Consider the following 7488-nt stretch of genomic DNA (forward strand, 5'->3'; position numbering starts at 1 on the left):
AGATTACTTGTTTATAATTCTTAGTCTCATTTCCTGCTATTTTGAAATTAGAATAACCAAAAAACTTCTCAAAACACTATGACTCTTTCTCTACAACACCTCTCCTTGGAGCAGTACTTGTATGATTTTTGTCATATTCTGAAAAAGACATGCTACTGAGAAAAAGGTGTTTTAGACCAGAAATCTAGTATTTAAGGAAAAAGATTCACCCTGATAATGATTTTTAAAACACCTGATGGAGAAGAAGAAAATATGGTATCCACTGATCCAAGTGTTTAGGTATACAGAGATTAAAACAACCAAACTATATCCTGCCAGATAAAAATCGTATCTAAAACTGGATGAATTATCTTTGATCACCCAGAAGCTGCAATTGAATGCTTGGGAAAGAACGGCACCCTGGCTGGGTCTGAACTGATGGAATAAGAGAATCACTGAAACAAAAAAAGCCAGTAGTCCATTCTTCCTGTAGTTATCTCTTTGTACTCAAAAATAGATTAAAACATCCCTTAAAGTGAACCATGTTACTGTTAATGCCAGTTTTGAGAACCCAGTATGGCCCCCACTACAGACACCAAGGACAGCATGTCTCTCTGTTTTGGTCTGCTTTTCTTCTGGATTAGACTGTCTGCATTATTGTGATGAATTAACTGCCAATTGTCAAAGATAAAAACAGAAAGGTATCTGTAAAAGTAAAAATTAATGCTAAATTGGGTATATGATTCATTGCCTCCAATATTCTTAAGCCTTGATATATGGGGACACACTATGACCTTTAAGTATATAATATTTTTTCTACTTGCCTAATGGAAGGTTGAGTCTGACAGCATTGTGAACCAAATAATATATTAACTATGTTACCAGGAATTTATAACTTCCCTTCTTGACGTGTTTATTTAAGACTGGTATTCCAAGCTCCTTTACACCCCTCCCAGGTGCAACAAACAACTATCAACCCAATGTGTAGTACATATATTGTTTAGTAATTCACCTGATCAATGACTTCTTATTATAAATTCCATTGATGTTTCATATAATGCAGTCTAATGAGAAAGTTAGAAAATCAGAGAACATAGTTGTTAGTGGGGTTATTTTTTTGAATAGAGCACTACTGTGCTGCACATGAATGAATAGAGCTACCTTATTAATACCTGCTGCTAAAACAGGTTTTTAACAATTGTCAGTTTAAGTGGCTACTGCATTTTCATTGTTAACTATAACTTCCTAGCTTTAATCCTCATCATGAAGTCACAGCAGAACTGAAAACTGACTTTGAGTGTAACCAGGCTATCTTCTTCCTGATGTAAACAACACCATACTTCACCAGATAATATCCATGCTAGGAGAGGATACACATGACATTACCATTTAGTTAACTAAAAGAGTAGTACTGTGACCATCTCCCTACAGGAAGTTCTAATCTCTGCTAATTAGTTATGGTTATGGCTGAAATCTGATCTTAAGCAATGCATTTATTTTAATGTAAAGAAAGTGAAGGGGTAGACACCAGGGCTACTTTCTCAGATGTATGCAGAGAATCCATGCAAGGTTAAAATTTCTAATTCAGGGTGACAAATCAATGATGCTGATGTTATGTCCTCCTATGTAAATATCTTTATAGCTGATGAATGTAAGAACAACTTAATTTATATGGTTAAGTTCCCACACCTAATGGAGTTAAGGTTGATTATTAAATTTAACAGGAAATCGCTGAAGGATGATGCTTTCACTTGCTCCAGTAGCACGATTACTTAGGGAACAAACTGTACATTATGGTTCAGCTTTTCTATTTCTAAATGAAAGGTTGTAGCCTACTGTGCTCGATATCACTAAAATGTCATGGTCAGGTCTCCTGCAATTTTAATATGTGAACGGGACATGGAGAAAGGTCTATGACTAGTTGGAATCCAGTAACTGAAAAAGAGATGAAGCCCACAGTATCTGTTAGAATTTTGCATGGTAGGAATCCCTATTCTGTATTGTAGAACTGCATTACCTGAAATTTCAACCTAATCTGATATCAAAATGGCACTGTCACAGCAGGTGCAGAGATTCAAGTGTTTGCCTACATGAGTTTGCATTAAGTTTACACTTAAGAATAACAAATGAACCAGGTGTTTGTTCCATTTATAGGGGGCAGGGCTCTGAAAATGCATTCAGTATTTTTGGTTGACTGTTTTCATTGAAGTACAAAAGTCTTGAAAAATGTAGCATAGATTCAAATGGAGATGAGAAGAATTAATTGCTTAAAAGATAAGCTTGCCAGTTATTAATGTGTGCATGTAAGCCAAAAGTTGGAAATAGACATTCAAAAGAACTGTCATGTATAATAGATGGGGCTAAAAACTTTCTTCATAATGGCTACTCTGTCCATATTATCATGAAATATAAATGGCCTTAAAGACATTGAGATTTATAATAAGAAATGTAGGGTACAAATTGTAATGTTGCAGGAGACACATATGGGTAGAAATGATCATGTGAATTTGACAAAGAAAGGATTTTAGGATGAACACTCAGCAAAATATCTAGGACAATGGAAAAGAGGAGTAATAATACTGTTTGCTAGTGGGGTTCTGATAGTGATAGAAAAGGAAAAAAGACAATCTTGGTAAATTTATGGTAGTAAGGGGCTATTGGCAAAGGACGGGGATTATATGAGCATATATTTAAATTCCACCAAAAACTACTGTAATTGAGCTTAAACAATTGAGGATAAATAATCAACTTCAGCAGGGAATAATATTATTTATGGATGGGGAATAGAACTTGATTTACAATAGTGAGAATGTATCAGGGGGGCAGAGAAGGGACAATATAAAAAAACAGGATAGCATTTTAAAAGAATGAATGAGAATATTTGGTATGAAAGATGTGAATTCATTAGTAGGAAATCAGACAGAATTTATATGTTATTCACCAAGGTGCAATAACTGGACTAGACGATAGAAATGCCTCTCAACTATACAGATTTTCGCAGAATGTACCAATTTTTGCCTCTTATTTTTGGTCTGTTTCTCATAACATTGCCATTTTCTGGCAAATCATTGTCAAATTATTGAGGAGTGAATTCAGAAAATAATGACAGGCATTTGAAATTCAGACTTTCTACCCTTCAGAAAATTCATGGTAATGCAAAACCTGTTATTCTATTAACTCTCTAAGTTTGTACAAGGAATATTTAAAAAGTGTCCTTATTTTTGAGACTTTGTCCCCCATTATGTATGGCTTTGTCCAGATTTCTTGCTCTAAGATGTTGAGAGGTATTATATTTTGGAGGAGCATGTATATTTAATTGAAAGCTTTGACACACACATCCAATAACTATTTCATATCATGCACCATTACAAATAAGATAACGATGAAAAGTAATTAAGAAAAATGAGTCTCTGATGCTTTCCTACTTACCTGTTAAAAAGAAATTAATTTAATAAATGGGTGGTGGAAATTATTTGAGAATGACAAGGGGAAATAGAACATTTTCAAAATGATAGCAAGTGAGTGGGGTAAATTGAAAATGGAGTTTAAATCTGAGTAGAAATAAAAGAGAAAGAGGTATGGGAAAAAAGTAATAGAAATCATTTGGTGGGATTGACAAAGGTTAAAGTATTGCAGAATAAGAGGAATCTGGCAGCACAAGAAGAGGAACAACTACAGACTGTTAAAGGGAAAATTTGAGAATATTTGTATAATATGCACGAGTTTAAAAAGGTTGCCATTAAGCAACTATTTTTGATAACAACCCCAGTGCTCAAAAACTTTTAGCATAAAAATATAGGCAACAGAAAGTGGAAAAGATTGTTGCCAAACTTAGGGAGCCTATGACAAGAAAGATAACCAGATATTTTATAAATGTATTAAAAATATTTTAAAAATGTTATGAAATTTTGTATAAATCAGAGGAATGTAGAAAGATTTGTTGATCTGTCTCCTCTGAACTGTTTGCTAATATACTCTGTGGTCAGTATGAAGAGCAGTGCAGCCAATTGGCATAAAGTGTCAAGTGCAGTGTATAATAGAAGAATGACAAAAAAACTGAAAAGTAAGGTGTACAAAACAGTGGTGCGACCAGTACTACTGTATGACACAGAAACCTGGGCAGTAAAGGCAAAATAGATGAGGAAGCTAGAGGTGATAAGGATGAAGTGCCTGAGAAGGGTGGTAGAATGCATACTGTGGGAAAGGTGAAGAAATGACAACATAAGAGCAGAAGCCAAAGTAGCTCCAACTGCAGAAAAGCTCAAAGACAACAGATTATAGTGGTTTGGGCATATATGCAGTAAAACAGAAGGCAAAATTTGGAACGGATGGGAAGAAGGTAAGAGGAAACAAAGGTGTCCAGAAAAGCGGAGGCTGGATTATGTGAGAGATCTGCAATGGTCAGGCATGATTGTCGAAGAAGGAGGATGGTGGCATTGAATCGAGAGAGATGGCAACAGTTAACATAATACCCCAATCCCATGACGAAGATGGGAAAAAGAAGGTTGTTGATGATGATGATGATGATGATGATGATGATGAACAGGAATGTAGAAACCAAGAAAAGGCATAAATATAAATATTTATGGAAGACTTAATGCTAAGGGTAGAGGAAGATGAGGCTCAACAATTAACAGATAAAATAAGAAGAGATGAGATAAAAATGGTGATGCATGATCAGTAGGTAAGTCTCCAGGAACAGATGGTATTCCTGTGGAAATCTGGAAATTATAAAGTCCCTTCAGACCCAGCTTCATACAGACATATTTCAATTTCAAGTCATCATTATAGTTTTTACGCCTATACTAGCTAAGAGAATGACAAAATGTTTTGCCAAAATGAATAGATATGGATCAGTGTGATTTTTGAGGAAAGGCGACAAACATTTGACAACATTTATAGAACAATAATGATCCAGAGGGAAGCAGAATGTAAGAAAATACTGCTTTGTTGGTTCATCTTGATGCAGAGAAAGAATTCAGTAGAAACAGCTGGGATTTCATGAGTATGGCAAAGGAAACATTTGCATTTCCTGATACACTAATGGTGTTAATTAGGAACATATATGAAGGATCAGAGGCAAGAATTAAGGTGGAGGGGCTCCTCTCTGACAATCTGTGTTTAAACAGAGGAACTAAGCAGGGGTGTCATCTTTCCCCTTTGTTATTTGCCTTACATTTAAAGCTATCAGTAAAGACTATAAGGGACTCACAAATTCAAGGCAATAACTGGCATGATAATCAAGAAAAGTTAACTTTATTTGCAAATGATTTTATTTTGTACTTGATACATCTAGAAAAGGACATTTTGGTCTTGTGGAATATTTTGAGATGATTTCAAATCTTTCTGGGATATAAAATTTATGAAAATTAAACAGAGCTTACAACAGCAAACAATGTACCCACACATGAATTAGTTCAGCAATACCCATGCTTAGGGGATAGGACAAGAGGAAGTATTTAGGTGTATGGATTAAAAAGGATTATGTTATGGCAGCAAAGGATATGTGAAAAGAGACTAAACAAAAGATAATACAAAAATCAAGAAGTTGGAAGGTCTTGATTATTGATATAGATGATAAGATGCAAGCAGTGACAATGTTTTTAGTCCCTTTAGTTTAATGTACAGATAATTAATAAAGAGTTGAAGGAATTTATGAATATCCCAGTATAGCCTCTAACCTCATGGATGAAAACATGAAGTTCATTAATAGAACTATGTACAACTCATCTAAGATGTTGTAGGAGGTCTATACGAACTGCAGTACTTATGTTATATGCCCCAGTATATTTCTGTCATCCTTTCTGAAATATAGCAGGTGAAATTTGTTGAGACAAAGGCTATAAAGAAACATTATATATTTTAAGCACTTAGAATTATATGCCTTATAGAGTAGAATCTAATCTTGTGATGCAGATCATTAAATTGTGTTTTCGTGATTTGAAGATAGCCTTCGGGTGTGAGGAGGGGAAAAAAAACCTTCCCATCATGCTGGGTGCCTCACCACTTTACATTTACATAGCTCTTAATGTTAGTGGCACATTGGCATTTAAGTTATTTTTTTTCTTTCTTTAGTAGCTATTTTGTTTCATTAGCAGTTAAAGGTGCTAAACGTTTTGAAGCAGAAGTACGTCTTGATATAGTAAGACCTGATTATTTCAATCCTTGGACACACATGAAGATCCCTGTTGTGGAGAAGGGAACAGATTCTTTGCGAGGTGGCTTGGTGGAGACAATACATACACTTCATACTCAGATATCTAGCAGTGTCTTGCTAAGTAGGAAGTTACAGTCAAAGTATGAGTGTAATAAATATGCACATAAGTGGTTTAAAAATCCCCATTAAAATATCCAGAGTCTTTAAATGATAATGAAGCACTTCAGGAGATGTGATTATCTGTTTTAGGGCATCTTAAGTTGTCTAGATGCAGATATTGTCATGTTATATCTTCTGTACATTCTATTGGAAAAAAGCAGAATACCAGTTTGGGGTCTTCTTTGGTCATGAGTCCAAATCGTACCACACCGGACATAACACAGACCAGCTTATACCACACAGTATGCTGCTGCAGTATATACAATGTGTAATACTTTTATAGCCAGTGTTTTTTTCAGGGAGACTGCACCTTCCTACATCATCTGGTGTGGGGGTTAGGTCCCCCATCCTCAGTCGCTTTGGGTACTATCTAAAATCTCACTACCTTACAGAAAAGGAAAGTAGATTATTTTTCTTTTTTCTGAATTGGGGTGTCCTTGGCAGTAGTATATCTAGGGATCAGTCCATGGGGCAGAGATCCAATATTACTGAATACTTTACAACTTGGTCCATATTACCTGTAGTGTTCAACAGTATTTTGTTATAACAGTACAGTACAGGTACAATTATGGACACTAATAAGTTTGTAAGCCAAATTAGTCAGTTTTGATGCAGAACAGATTAGAGCATGTGCTGGTACTAGATACTTTGTCCAGTAATAATGAAGACATTGTTCTATTGTCCATAGGATTCTACCAGAGTAGTCTCACCTTTCACCTTTTGTTTGTTATATCTTCACCGTGGAATGGGCTTCAAGAAAGTAAGAAAGGTTGTCTAATTAATCTTGGATAAGGCAATGACATACGTGGTTCTTACGTGAGATGCAAATTATGCATCTTCAAATAAGGCTTAAAGTGCCTGTAAAAATCTGGGAATTTCAGCATTATCTATAATTAAGGGGAAAGGCATTGCTGGAAAGGAGTCTGATAGACATGATGCCTCTGATCTTAAAGGATATATATTTTCATGAATTGTTCTCACAGACGTCAGACTTATTTCAGAATCAATATATTATTTTTAAGATGAAATACAAAGTCAGGTGTCAGAGTTCCACATTGCAATAGTTGGATCATATAAGGATACAATAAATACTTATCAAACTGGAACTGCTCCCCCTATCATATGCAGGCTTTCTCCCAACTTCACCAGAAGGGAACATTTTGAAGTCCACATGGTTGACAACAGCAAAGTTT

This window comes from Protopterus annectens, chromosome 3.part1 (assembly GCF_019279795.1).
Source record: "Protopterus annectens isolate FY-2018-M chromosome 3.part1, PAN1.0, whole genome shotgun sequence".
NCBI lineage: Eukaryota > Metazoa > Chordata > Ceratodontiformes > Protopteridae > Protopterus > Protopterus annectens.